Source organism: Meriones unguiculatus, chromosome 14 (genome assembly GCF_030254825.1).
Source record: "Meriones unguiculatus strain TT.TT164.6M chromosome 14, Bangor_MerUng_6.1, whole genome shotgun sequence".
Lineage (NCBI taxonomy): Eukaryota > Metazoa > Chordata > Mammalia > Rodentia > Muridae > Meriones > Meriones unguiculatus.
This window is the reverse complement of record NC_083361.1, coordinates 57506221-57521890: the sequence shown is the minus strand read 5'-3', so window position 1 is coordinate 57521890 and position 15670 is coordinate 57506221. Positions and strand designations below refer to the sequence as shown.

The window sequence follows — 15670 nt, the reverse complement described above, 5'->3', positions numbered from 1 at the left end:
ATGAAACCTCACAGATTGGAGAAACTTACAAACCAGGCATGGGTGAGCCCTACCTTCTCTGCTTGTTAGTGCCGAAGGCAGCTTGGCAATCTAGAGCACCAATGCTTCCTTCTCAGAGGGGTCCAGGGCAGCCATGATAACAGACAAATGACATGTGAGCAAACATGGAGGAAACAGCAGAAGTATAACATGGAGCCATCATTAAATCACAAAGCTGTTTATTCATTCAAGGAATATATTCAGTTCAGCTTTTGTGGCTTACAACAGAATTCCAATGACGAAAAAAAGCCAGCAGACACTGTTAATGTTATTTTTACATAATTGATTTTGGTTCCCAGTTTCTCTCTTACCTGAGCTATTACTCAAATCATTGAGACTTTTTTGTATTTGTTTATAAAGCTTCACAGCATAATCCTGAGCAATATTATTCTATTCTTAACTTAAGTTAATTTGGCTTCCTCCCAGCATTCAACCCAGAGATACTTGCGTTTTTTAGCTTTCTTGATCCAGTTCCTCTCTTGTTCTCACTTGGCAATCTTCTGTGCCTCAGTCCCCTACTTCCTCCTCTTAACTCCCCGTCCCCTGGCTGACAGAAACTCCAGCCCTATTCTCTCCCTTTCTCAGTGATTGGCTGTGAGCTACTTTCTTTGCTTATTGGGTATCAGGAGATAATTGGGGAGCAGTGTTTACACAACACTGAGACAGGAGATTCTCAGGACAAGGACTTCAACCAGATATTGGGGGAAGGCAATACAGAAATTAACATTTGAATTACCCAACAACCTTATGCCTACAGGACAGATAAAGAAACAGCAAATGGACAAATGTTACCAATGGCAGCATCAACTCCCAAAATGTCATATGGTCATGACTAAACCAGACTGAGCTTTTCAAGAGAAGTGGCATTTGACTCTTGAGATGGTAGTTGGCCTTTAAAGCACAGCCCACAGCTCAGAGAAGGAGGATTTTGTTAAGGCCAAGAAATTTTAAACACTTCAAGGATTAGGCAAACAAGGGGAGAGCAGCAAGAGAGAAAGATGAAGAGTAAACAATACGAGAGCAGATGGACTTGAGGCATCGCGGTAGATGAACATCAGCTTGCAAAGAGCAGAGATACATGTGGGAACAGGTCCTTTTGCATCAGTCATGTCATTCAGCACACTTTCCATCAAGAGATCTTGCACAGTGTTCTGGATGAATTCGTTGTTCTTGGTAGACAACAGAAAAAGAACACTGCTGTTTCTCCGATGAGTTTATTTGTCCTAGCCTTCTCAGTCATTAGTATTCCCAAGTGAATTTCCCAGCATTGAAACTGTCAGTCTTTTAAGCCAATGGACCATGCATCTAACTCTGTAGGAGGCCCACAAAGCACAGAGCTGAGGTTTCCTGTAATTAGCTCTTTGCTTAATACATCAAATGTGGCACACGAGCTCACAGTGGTCATTACTATGTGAAGAAGATCTGCATAGGTTCAAGCCATCTAAAATGCTAGCATTAGATGGGGGAGAGACTCATGGAGTCCTAATGATAGTTGGGGAGCTATAGGCAATTGCTAACTGCTGAGGGAGGGGAATTGATGCTCGACAGAGATGTGACCCCTGAGAGGCTTTCCATGCTCCAATAGCTAGTCCTACACTCATGTACAAGCCCTCAGTGCTAACTGCAATCAGTGGGTCTGAGGGAGAAGGGAAGGGAAGGAGGGAGGAAGAGACAGACAGACAGACAGACACACGTAGAGAACATGAAGTCAGAAAGGAAAAGTGATAAAGTAGTGGTGGGAAATAGAGGAAGAATTGGAGGACATGAACTAGGTGGCCAGTTTGATTGAATGTATTCTGTGTATGTTTGGAACTCTCAAGCAATAAATCATAAAATATAAAACCTGCTCTCACCTGATTCTTTGTGGTTACCCCCAAATTTCATTATCCGACATAGAAAGTTCTCTTCTCTTGAAAGGCCTAAAAGTATGTGGTTTCTTGGCTAATAAAGTCTCACCATCACGTTCTGGAAGGTAACCAAAAGTAATAATGGCAATAGCCTATGGAAGATTTAAGAGACCCCACTGACCAATAACTCAGAAAAACCACTTCCTCTACTTGACTCTGGGCTTTCGGCTAACCCTTAGTATCTGGGAAAGGTATTGTTCCTCTGTCACAGAGTAACTTTTTTTAAATATTTAACATATGTACATGTGCTTATTTTTAGGAAGCTTATTCAGTACGAGTTTCCCACATGATTTTTTTTTCAACTGTGTTTAGTGGGGGCGGGAGAGATGGCTCAGCTGTTAAAATCACTTGTTCTTGCAGAGGACCTGGCTTCAGTTCCCAGCACCACGAAAATACTCAAAACCTTCTGTAACTCCAGTTCTCAGGGATCCAGTGCCATCTTCTGATGCATCAGGCGTGTATATGCTATGCATACAGGCATGGAGGAAAACAGGCATACATATAAAACATAAACAAATCTAAAAGTTTCAAATGCCTTTAATGCTAGTTATCCCTTCCTGCATTCTATCCTCTGCCTTCCCATTCTCCATGCTACTTAATGTCCCCTGCGCCCCGCCCCCCTTCATGTACCTGCATTCCCTCTCTCTGTCCTGGAAGTTTATCTCCATGACCCTTTAGTAATTTCCCTATCTTCTATGGGAACTTCAATGTAAATACACACGTCAATTTCAAATTGCCATACAAATATGAGAGGGAACTTTCAGAATTTGTCTCTCTAGGTCTGAACTACCTCATTCAGGATGATTCTTTCCAGTTCCATCATTTATCTGAAAATATCAAATTGCAATTCTTAACAGCTAAATAATACTCTATTGCGTATAATTATTATATTATTTACTGATTACTTGACGGGCATCCAGGTTGTTTCCATTTTCTGCCTAATGTGAATAGAGCAGCAGTGATGTCTCTCTCTGAGGATATAAAGTCCTATATGTTAGAATCAGTCGTGCGGAAGAGAGCTACACGGCTGGTTCACAAATAACGCCACGCGACTGGTTCCAAGTGGGAGGTTTATTAGGGGAAGGGGTTGCAGAGACCGTCTCTGGATGAGGCAGGAGAGAAAGAGAGAGGAAAAATGAGAGAAGGGAAAAGAGGGGGAGAGGGGGCACCCGATAGAGAAAGAGAAGAAGGCCAAGAGGCCAAAAGATGGGGAGCAAGAGAGACCACGTGTTGGGTTGTCCCTTTAAGGGGCAAGGTAACCACGCCTTCCAGGTGTGGCCACCTGGCCGGTGACGCATGATGACATCATGAGTTGTTAGGCAACCCAGAAGCAGGTTTGGTTCCAAATTCCTAACACTGTATGTAACTGTAATCGGGAGCAGAAGAGCTGTGTCGTATGGTAGCTCTGTTTCTAGCTTTCTGACGACGTGCAGCGCTGGTTTCCACAGTGGTGGTACCAGGTTTCACTCCTACCAACAGCAGACAAGTGTTCACCATCCGCGCCAGCATTTTCAATCTACTTTTTTTTTTTCTTAGCCATTCTTACTGGGATAAGATTAAATCTCAAAGTAGTTTTAGCTTGCATTTCCATGATGGATAAGGGATAAGGATGTTGAACTTTTTCAAAAATTTCTCAGACATTTTTCTTTCTTTCTTTCTTTTTTTTTTTAATTTGGAAAACTTTGTTTAAGACCATGCTCCAATAATAAATTAGATTATAGGTTGTTTTTTTTGGTATATCATTTTGTGAGTTTGTTTGTTTTTTTTTTTTATTACAGACACTGACTCTCTGTCAGAAGTATAATTGGTAAAAAAAATTTCCTAATCATTATGCAGCTTCTTTACATGAAAGATGATTTTCTTTTTAGCACAATTTTTTTAATGAGCTTTCACTTGTTAATTATTGTTCTTAATGCCACTAGTAGGGCCTTGTTCAGATGGTTCTTTCCTATGTCTGTAAGTTTAAGCATGTACCCTACTTTCTCCACTATTAGATCTAGGGTATTAGGTCTTGTAATGAAGTCCTTTATCTATTTGGAATTGAGATTTGTGATTGGTGAGAGATAAGGCTCTAATTTCATTCTTCAGCATGTAGCTATCCAGTTTGACCACCTCCATTTGTTGAAGAGGTGTCTCTTCTCCAAAGTGTATTTTTGGCTTCTTGAGATATAAGAGATGATTTTCTAGGAAGGAAAAAGAGGGAGAAATGTTGTAATTATATTATAATCTCAAAATTAAATTAAAAAATTCAATAAAGGTTTTATACATATACATACACACTGACATATGAGTGTGGGCTTACATCTGTGTCCCCAAGTTTATTCTATATTTCCATGTGTCACTTTTTATACCCACAGCACGTTGGGTTGATAATACTGTAACTTTAAATCAGGAACAGTAATACCCTCGGCAGTGTCTTTATTGCTCAGGCTGGTTTGACCACCTTAATTACTTTGTGTTTCCATACAAGTTTCAAGATTTTTAATAAATGTTTTTGTAAAGGGTTGTGTTGGAATTTTTATGGATATTTTGCTGACTCTTGTACACTGCTTTTTGGAGAAGACAGTGTTTTATAATATATGGCGCCATTGCTGAAGACATCACATACTTGAATCATAAGTGATGGGAAAATCAAGCTAGTACAAAGCAGGCCACTTCATCCCTCCTGGATAGTTTTAATAAGGAAAGGAGGTTTTCTACATGCCACCAGAGGAGAAAAGTAATCAACAGCCTTACTTAGCTCTGTACCCTATAAGCTAAAATCCACTATCCCAACAAGATGTGCGCACCTTTGCAGAAGAGGCAAGAATGTTATGGCAATAACTGACTACTTCCTGATTGTATTTAAACCCCACACACAAAATAGAACTCAGTCCTGTAAACTGAGTCAAGAATCTATGGCTAGCTAGGTCGTAGGCCATAAAGGAGAGCCCAGTGCTGTTACTCTTCTAAATGGGTATAGTAATAAACTGGCTATTCTTACCTACATCAATATCCATAGATTCGTACGTCTCTGGAAACTCATGACAGAAGCTTCTCCTTTGCTGCAGATTGCTACTAATCCCAAGACCCACAGCTGGTCAAACTGTAAAGAATAAGCGATCATGGAGTGCTCTGCTCTAAATAGGACATCTATATGGTATACCTTACTCTATGCTCGGGGGGAAAAATCTTGGAAGGTGGATGTACAAAGCCTTAAAAGCCAGAGGTAGTGGGCATCTGCAGGAGCACAGCATTTGTTGGGCATGCCAGGCCTGCTGCACACGTGAACGCACAGACACAGCTACAACATATCGAAGATGTGTATGATTAAATCAACCCAAATTTCAAATGGATAGGAGCGCGGTGCACAAAGTTCTGTCCTTAGCTGAGGAGTTGTTGGCGATTGGTGGCTGCCAGTGGAGCACCGGTTAGTTTCGTTGAGCCTGTGGTGCTGGAGAGACTACACAGGGGGTGACCCCACATCCAGGCACATATAGGGAGCATTAAATAGCCTCGGTAGGTTTGTAAACATACGACATAAAGCTGGGAGTGAAAAGCGGAAGGGACAAACTTTGGGCAGAGCACGGGGAGTCTTATGGAAGAGGTGGTGGTGGGAGGATAGAAGGACCTAGAGGGGACAGGAGCTCCACAAGGAGAACAAAAATTCTAGGCCCAGAGAGGCCTGCAGAGACTGATACATCAAACAAGGACCATTCACAGAAAGGACCTAGACCTCCTGCTCAAATGTAGCCTATAGGCAGCTCGGTCTCCACATGGGCTCCCTAGTAAGGAGAGAAGAGACAGCCTGCTCTGACATGAACCTTGCCAGCCCACAGAGGAAGATGATCTAGGAAGTCCTGATTAGACTTGATAGGCTAGGGTCTGATGGTAGGGAAAAGGTCTCCCTATTTCTGTGGTTTAGAGAAGAGGGATAGGGGAAAAGAGGGAGGGTGGGATCAGGAGGAGCAGAGAGAGGGGGCTACAATCAGGATATAAAGTGAATACATTATAGAAAATAAAATTTTTTTAAAAAGATAGATTTTTTTTTAAAGAAAGAAAAGTGGCAGGGGCGTAGAAGAGGAACTTGAAAGGACAGATCTGAAATGGTATTTGATCAAAACAAATTATATCCACGTATGAAATTTTCAAACAATGAAAATACAGTTAAAAAATAAATAAAAATCAAAACTAAATAGTTCTAGAGAAAAGAGGGTCCAAAGTTAACTACCATTAAATGTTTTGTGTTTATACCAAAACTCCCTAATGTACACTTATTGCTTATTTTCAAGATATTTAGTACAATTACGAACTACTAACATTGCTAGTCCAACATGTTTTCAGCTTCTGCAATTCAACATGAGTGGCTGACGCTGTGAAACCATGAACTTGACTGTTCTGCAGCCCCAGAGACAGAAGAGCAGGGAGTCGACATCAGATGAGTGGGCACCAGCCTTGATTCTGCCTTCACTGTGTGCTGTCTGGGAAGATGATTACCCTCTCTGTGCTTCTGTACTCCCGTGACAGTCATGCCAAGTCTTCCAAACAGATCTTGGCAGAGGATAATTATTATTGCTTTTAAAAATTAATTATCATTCCTTTGCTGTGTTTGTTCTGCATTACTGGAGGGTAGCATTATTTTTCATAAGTAAATTCTCCACTGATGGAAGCTTAACACTTTGAGCGGCCAAAGATACTCAGTTTTTTAAAAAATATTTTGGGATGCAGATCTTGCTAAGTGTGAAATCCATTGTTAACACATATTGAAATTGCCTCTAGGAATGATTATATTGACTACCAAGTGCACCTACACACACACACACACACAAAAGAAGCAATTTTATCCCTTTAGTCATAAATTAAGTTATCCTTGTGTGCATTGTATAAATGCAAAGAAAAGAATTAATTTTCTGTCGTTTGATCTTCTGCTGAAATTTTTGAGACTTCAAATCAAAGAGTTTGATTATCCAGTCTGAATGATGACTGTATTTACTTCCGGAAGATCAGAGGCAGAATTAATGTGCATAACTAAGCTCATCTCCAAAGATCTGTGTTTTGCCAAAATCTGATTATCATGGCGTGTTTGACAGGGCACGAGGCCGTGGTCCGAACTATCTGGAGTGCGCACAGTAAGCACAGGTCGTGTCACTGTGCTGTCTGCCTGGATGATGGGTTGCTCCGTGCCATGTAGGCCTGTAGCTGTCTTAATAACAGCAGCAGGTGAACAATGTGTTTTAGATAACTCACTTGTTCCCAGGGCTGGGCTAATAGCTGTAACTGCAGAAGTAATAAATTGTGAAGTCAAGTGTTTAAAGGTTTGGCTCAGAGGTCAGACTTTCATGTTAAACTCCACTGATTAAAAAGTAGAACTTCTGAGGTATGGTTTCTGCATTGAGAAACTGAAAGGTCAATTTAAGTTTTCGGAGAAACTGGGGGGGAAATGCCAAAAGAAAGGTGGATCTGTGTTAATCTAGTGGCTAGGATTCTCTTAACAAAGGAAAATCAATTCGAATAAAAGTTGAGCCTTAAGGAAGGGCTGTAATGGTGTCAGGAAAACAACTGTGCCCAGTTAAAGCAGGGAAGAGACAAGCAAAGGACCAGCTGAGAGATGCTAACAAGAGCACGAAGGAGCTGTGCAAAGCAGAACTCAAGACACCCAGAAGCTACAGTGTCCAGGACAGAGGTTGAATCTAGAGAAATCCCCCAATTATTTCATCATTCACACATTTTCATCTATTGGTAAACAGCACATCTATAGTGAATCTAAGTGCTGAGACACGTGTAAGGGCCACCAAGCTCAGGGGCAAATCCGTAAGAACCAGGCTTCAGAAGTGTTCCACTCACCAAGCAGGAAAAGGGTCAGAGAAGAACATTTTAATTATCGGTAGATAGAGAAGATGATATATTTATGCAATTTGTATTAAACAGCTCTCTCTCTCCCCCTCTTCATCTTCTCCAAGACTGCCTTTATATCCACCACACATCTTCATATTCTATCCCTTGTTTATATATAATTCTCTGAGCCCTGTTAGTGCTAGTTGCAGGCACGTGGATACAGGGCCATCCATAGGAGCATGGGCAACCTCCAAGTGTTCACACACTTAAAGAAAAATGACCCTGCCTTCCCTAGCAGCCATCAACTACCAAAAACTTCCAGGTAGCTGCAGGGCCCCGTGAGTTTCTCCCATATCCATGGTAGAATGTTGATTGGCTTGACCTTGCGCAAACCTTGTGCAGACAACCAGAGCTGCTGAGTTCCCTATGCACAATGACCATGCCACTTCCAGAAGACAGTGTCTTTACAACAATTCTTCCCAAACTCTGGCTCTTACCATCTGTCTTGCCTCTCTTGACCAATGTTCTTAGAGCCTTGGGAGAATGGTGTGAGACTGAGACTAGGAAAATATGCCAGAGGCCCGCAAGTCTCTGAAAAGTAAAGGATTGTCACCACTCTAGCTGGCAGAGTGAACGTGGGAGAGGAGAGCCTGAAAGTGAAGTGGACTAAAGTCTCAGGCAATAGCCATCTTTATTCAGGGCATCAAACAATTTTCATCCTGAAGGCATTCCGGGTGTTCAGCAAAGTCATATGAACAAAGTTCACGTGAGTCCAAAGCTATATACAGTCACTAGGACAAGGACACATGACTTTAGGCTGTATACTATGGTCATGATGAAGCCTCATGCTTGGAAACATCATTCTGAGTAATAATGGGTACCATGTTGAGTAATGAAAACTAAAACCCACTCCCTTTTATTACACCTGGGAGGGGCACGAAAACACATTTCAAGAACAACCCATGTTATGAAGAAACAGATTACAAACTTTTTGCCTTATTTCCTTGGGGTTATCTCATGGGTTCTCAAAAACTCTCCATACATAGTTTTTTCATGGACCCTGTTTCAACAGAGGGTATTATTACTCTTTTTTAGGGGTGGTAGTACCATTGTTTATACTAACATAAAGAAGTTGCAGACCCTAATTCATCAGAACTTCAAAATAATTCTAATGAAGTAGGTATGATTTACTGTCTCTCGGCATATGAAAAATACGAAGTAAATAGATGAAATATTGACTCAACATAACATAAGTAGTAAGAGGAGAGGCTGGAGTTTAAATGCAGGTAGGGCACAAACCAGGTCCTGAGCACGTGTTTGCTGTACAACGACCAAAAGAAAACGCAAGTGAGCAACCATTTCAAGGGACACAGCACACTCTTCATTAGAGAAGAAGCTCTGGGTGGGTTTTGTGTCTTCTCTTTAGGAAGAAGCCACTGCCAGACGCTGGCAATCCAAAGCCGGTGGAGCACATTCAACGAGAAACAACTGGCAAGGTTTGGGTAGGTTTCAGAGTGGATTATGAGTTCAAGGTTCTCCACAGTTGCCCTGTTTAGGAAAATCTGTGAAAGCTATGAAGCCATTTGGTAGGTAATGACTCTAAATTCTCAGAGCTTCCTTTGTTCTGTCATAGAAAATTAGCAGACAGGACAACTAAGGACAACTGAGTGATATGGCCAAGCTAATTACAGATTTTGATTGATGTAATTAGGATGAGTTAGGGAATAGAGGAATGGGACAATGGCCAATTTCAGGAAGAAAGGGGGATCTCCTGAATGGCGTAGACTTTTAACAAGTATCTAAGGATAGAGATTTATCCAGAAATTCAATAGAGTTAGGGAGGAAAGAGCATCCACCACAGAGGAACACCTACTTGAAAAGCCCAGATGGTCAAAGGCCCTATGGTGCTCACAAACTAAGGAGGGTCAGTGTAGAAAGGGCCAAGGGCAGTAGGACAAGAAGAGAGAAACAGCCAGACCATGCAGGATCTTGTGTCAATGGCAGAGAACCTAAGATCTAAACACATGGAACTCCTTGATGAAATTCAAAGCAAGACATCATATATGTTTCAAAAAGATCTCTACAGACTCTAAATCAAAACATAACTATTACATCGGTGAGTGCTGATTTGACAGGGCTAAAGGATGACTATGGGCACATTTCAGGGAAGATGAACAGTTAAATCAGAAAACAGAATGAAAATGATCTGCTGTCACGAATGTAGGCAGCATCTTCGATCTCTTCAGAGCCTGGGAGAATGCAAGAGTAAAGAAAGGAAATATTTTCCATCTCTTTTTCTCTTGTCTTGAACTGAGGCATCAATCTGCCTTACCAATGGACATAATAGACATTTGAGTTCCAGGTCTAGGGTCTACACACACACACACACACACACACACACACACACACAACACCACCAGTGGCCCCCTTTCCACCATACAGTTCAAAGGCCTTTGCCCTCAGTCTGGCAATTACACAATTAGCCTTGTTCTTAGGTCTTTGAACTCATATTCAATTAAAGCATGAATTTTTATGGTTATCTAATTTGCAAGTAACAGATGCCCTTTCATTCATACATTCATTAGTTCTTTTAATCATTTCTTTCTTCCTCCACCATTCCCTCCCTCCTTTCTTTCGACTGCTTTTTCTTCTTGCCTTCTTTCTTCATCTCCCTTACTTTTGCCTCCCTTTCCCCTTCCTTATTTTCCTTCTCCCTTCTATTTTCTCTTTTCTCCTTCCTTCTCTTGGTTCCTTGATTGATTCCTTTCTTCCTCCTCCTCCTTCCTTTCTTTTTTCATGCCTTCCACTGTTCTTCCCTTCCTCCTCTGCCCTTTCTTGTCTCCATACTTCCCTCCTCCTCTTTTACTCCTTTCTTCCTTCTCTCCCTGTTCCTTCTTCTTATCATTCTCCCTTCCCTCTTTTCTTGCTCCTCTACCTCCTTTTTTTTTCCTCCATACCCCCCAATTCTCTCCATTTCTACCTATCTACCTATTCAATTGGTTCCTTCATTATAGATAACCTTGCCTAATATAGAGTTGCAGAATGGGAAGGATGTTGAGGGAAAGAGTAGAAGCAGCAGTATCCCCAGGTCAGGAGGGGACAAATCCTAAATGCTGCAGGATTTACTGGGTGTGGCTGACAAATATAATAAATTTATAAAGATACCACAATGTAAGATGTCTTGAGTGTAATGAAAAGTCAGGTTAGGGGAGAGAGCTTACATTTTGAGCACAGCACTGCAAAAATAATCTAAATTTCCTGAGGTCAGAGACAGTGATGGCTTCATTCACCTGAAGTAGTTCAAACAAAAATCAAAAGATGGAAAGAGTCTAGTGAAATACAATCGTGGTTTTTCTACATGTCCCTAGGTCCCACCTGAGTCCCTTTAAGTGTGTCAGACACTTTGACCTTCAATTTTTCTCAGCAGTGCAATGTGCATGGCAAAGAACATCTTAACGGTCAAGCAATGTAATACTTGACACCATCTACCCATAAGAGACTCCTAAACCCAAACACCTGCTTCCAGAAGCTTCAGCTATACTTTCCTCTCAGGTAGGAGTATGTAAGGATCTTCACACAAATTCTGCAGCAGCTTAGATTCATATCAGCTTTAAAAACAGTACTGTGCACAGTGAATTGATTCAGGTAAGCTTTACTGTTAGTGAATACTTTTAATTAAACATAAACCCTCCGAAGACTCTAGGAAAAGCACAATGTCCTTAAATCCGCAGGAATCCATAATTTACCTTGGTGCTGCTTCTGCCCCCTTCTCACTGACAGAAAGTCAAAGATGGGAACTTCTCATTCCTGCTCAGTGTGAACAAAGTGAAATGTTTTTTCTCCTTTATAAGCAAAACCTATGAGCCACCATAAAATATCATTTCCTTTCAGCTCCTTGACAGATTTGATGTACATTTTAGAATGCGAGAAGGGGAAATGGAGGGGTCACTTTAAAAGATAAATTTAATCATGTGAGTTTGACAATAGTGTGTTCGTTCAGCCCCCTCCTGTTCTTAAAGGAGGAAAAGACCGTGCTTTTAAACAATCAAAGGTTAAAGTTAGCCCCGTCATTCATGTGGTTTCACTCTCTTATGCATATTGAAATACCTTGGAAAGATTTATAACCCTGGAACATACAGTCAGAGTTCCAGTAAGTGGGTCTCTTTTTGAAGGTTAAATATTTATGCTTCTATTTCCCTGCCTTATACAGACAGCAAGAGAAAACCCACCATAGCCAAGGAGTCATAGTGACAAGCCAGGGTTATAACAAGAAACAGCCACAGGCCTGACATCCAGAATGTCTCCTGGTCATTCTAGTCTTAGTTCTTTAGAAAATGACAGGATAGACAGATGGATGGATGATGGGTGATGGATGGATGGAACCTCCTAGTGACTAAGCTCGGGAAGAAGTAAATGCATTAGGTAAGTGTGAATCTATGTTCGTGTAAAATTGCCCCAAATTTCAGTCCAGATTTAGATGTTGAGAAGCCACCAGCTTTGGAAGGGCAGCAGTTATATATAAGTCAGGGGGTACCTGTCTGTGTACTTGAGCTTCTATGTATACATAGACGTCTGTGGAGTGAGCAGGCAGACACTGTTGCTTTCACAGACAGAGTAATGAACCTTCCACATTCTAAGCAGACCCAGTGATTGCCCTTAATTCCCACGTACAGAGAAGCAGAACTCTCAGAGAATCATGGGTCTATCCTCTTTGCGTCTGGCTGTGACTACTCTAATAGCAAATACGCATACAGTGAATAATAGTCTAACAAAGGTTAATTACGTTTGAGCCTTACTCCAATCCCTGTGTATGTTTATGTTTATCTTATTTCAACTTCATCTTGCTTGTATAGCAGCAAAATAAACACGCTCTGGAAAAGCCTTTTAAAAAAATGATGATTTTTTTCACTCTTCATCCACAAAATGTTGTTCCTAAGATCCAACTACCAACTTTTTCACTTATTGTCACTGACAGTTTTCCAATATGTAAAGATAAGATCTTCTCATTACAGTTTCTCAATTGTAGATTTCCTGCTACAGAAGGTAGGAGCTTAGCACCTATCAGCCTTTCTCTAAGGCACACAACCACTTAACTCCACAGTCAATTTCCTGGTAACGTTATAGGAAAATTTTTGTTACTCAAGTATTGACTGTTTTTCTAATAACCACTCAAATTAGCAGTTCTCAAACTGTGGGTCATGGGGCTTTCGTGGCTCACCTATCAGATATCATAATCTCAAATATTTACATTACAATCGATACTTGTAGCAAAATCGGAGTTATGAAGTGCCAATGTGAGAATTTTCTGTTTTGGGGTCACCACAACATGAGGAACTATTATTAAAGGATTTCAGCGTTAGGAAAGTTGGGAACCACTGACTGAAATGGTGCCCATAGTTGCTACAGAGAGAGGACTCTTTCTGTATTTTGAAGTGTTGTTCAGTTTCCTATTTTCACTTTTTCTCTGAAGTTTCTCACCTCAAGCTTTTTTCTCAATCCCAAATTCAGGTTCGTTCAAATCAACAATTCATTTAAGCATAATGTATATTAATTATAACAGATCTACACACACACACACACACACACACACGCATATATATATATATATATATATTATACATATATACATAAGAGCAGGGATTATGTCTGAATCTTTAGAACTCTTGTTTCAAGTTAAACAGTTTAGTCTCTAGGCTTGCTATAAACTTGCCATTGGGCCATTCATACTCCCATCTAATTATCACACCTCTATTATTTCTTTCTGTTTGTGAAATAAGTTTATTCATTTATTCAATGGAAGTACACCTTCTGGCCAGTTTCATAGGTAAGGGGTATGTATTTTGAGAATTTTTAGAGTCATATTTCTTTGATTTTCTTTTTAAAAGTAGTTAATAATTTAGCCCAATCTTCAGTTAAATACTGTTCTTCCACAGCTTTAAAAAACACTGTCCCCCTTTATTCTCTTCAATCTTGTCAAATACTGTGCTTATATTTTTTCTATGCATTTACATGTGATTTGTTCATTCCTTATAAAAGCTTTAAAAAAAAAACCTTTGCCTCTGGCATTCTAAAATGCCAAAATATGATGCTTATTTCTTTTATTTTCTCATTGATTGCTTTGGACTCTTATGGGAGGATAATTTCAAACTGGGAATTATTATCAGAAATAAAAAAGTTAATTATTTCATTTTTAATTTTATTCTATTACTTTTCTTAGTAAATATTAGTAGTGCAATATTGAATCTCTTGGGTTTCATATTTAATTTTCTTTTTCCCAGCTATCATTCATTTTTAATTTATTTGCCTTTTAGATATTTCAATCAAAGAAAATGGACATAGAACTGAGGCAGAAATTTTAAGTGTACGGTTTGATGAATTTTGACCCACATGACCACCTACAAGTTGAATTCTGTCAAGTGTTTTTTGCAATAGTAGAATGCTAACAAGTTGGGGAAATATCTTTAATCAAGTCTTTTCACTGACATCTTTGAAACTAGGGCACTACAGCCAGAGCAAATGCTGGGACTCAACCAGGAAAGCAGACCAAGCAGGAGTCAGAGACAGAAACACAAAAAGTCTGTATCCCTATCTACCTATATGTATATATGTGATACACAGATGGATGCATATGTGCACACCTATAAAGAGATGAAAAGGAATGGCTTGCACAATTGCTGTGTCTGGGTAAGCAGTTTCAAAGTTTGTATAGCCAGCAATGATAAGTACAAATCACCAGCAGACAGGAGCCCTACTGGATGCTGGCTTAATTCTGTTTGTTGTCTTTAATCAAGAAGGAAAACACAGAGGTGAGGGGAAGCAAACGCAGAACTGGCCTACTTCAAGTAGCTACCTGAAGCTTCTAGGCCTTTCAAGCACTGATCGCTCTTCAAAATGGTTTATGTCACTAAGCAAGGTCACCCAGAATAAATTGATTTTTTTTATTCTTTGATGTAAAAAAGATACATTGAAGATTTCATTCACATTTTCAAAATAGCTTTGCAATAACGCAAGATTTGTGTCTAATTAAAGAACTGGTAGAATGTAGATAATCTACTTTTCTCCCTGTTGCTGTGATAACATCCTCTGACCGAAAGTAACATAAGGATTCATTTGGTTTATACTTTCAAGTCACAGTCCATCATTGATATAAGTCAGGCTCAAACTCAAGTAGAAACTTGAAGCAGAAAGCCTTCTTGCTGGGTCTTCTGCTTCCTCATACTTGATTCTTTATACAGCCCAGGACTACCTGCCTAGAGAGTGGTCCTATCTGCAGTGGGCTGAGCCCTCCTATGTCAATCAATATCTAGGTCAGTCCCCACCGCTGTGCCCACAGGCCAAACTGATACAGGCATTCCTTCAATTAAAGCCCCCTCCTCAGGTGCCTCTAAGGGGTGTCAAGCTGACAAAGCTAAACAGAACACTTGGTATACCCTTCAGTGTGGCTGTCACTGCATCTTTCCTTCATGTGTCCAACGTATCCCAGCACTCATTCTCTTTTGTAAAAGAGGGACTTTCTCTGTATCCCACACTAGTATTCAAGTAGTGATCTGTCTACCTCAGCTTCCTGAGTATTAGGTAGATTATAGGCATCTATCACCATGGCTGGCTTAGAATTCCTTTTATTCATTTTGTAAGATAAAAATAATTCCATCAAAAATTTAACTAAAATGAATTTATACAAAGAAACATATCCTCAAATGTATATTTTGATCCATCAACTAATTTGGCAAAAAGTTGATAATGGTATCATTGGATGGAAATTAAAGAATTCTTAAGATTATACTTAAAATATCTGCTGTCTTTAATCACAGTTTTCTAGGAAAGTTGAAGTGATATTTCTTAGTGACACCATGTATTAATACATATCATCTGTGTTAATTACTTTTCTATTAGTGTTTAACACACAATAG

The 15670-nt window shown here is 40.1% G+C and overlaps 1 long non-coding RNA gene across 1 annotated transcript in view; it reads right to left on the bottom strand.

Moving 5' to 3' along the window:
- Positions 1–263: 263 nt before the first annotated feature.
- LOC132647227 (uncharacterized) overlaps positions 264–15670 on the bottom strand; it is a 58876-nt gene continuing 43469 nt past the window's right edge. Inside the window, exon 3 of the long non-coding RNA XR_009585564.1 lies at positions 264–4129. This is a non-coding gene — a long non-coding RNA (uncharacterized LOC132647227). The remainder of the gene's footprint in view (positions 4130–15670) is intronic.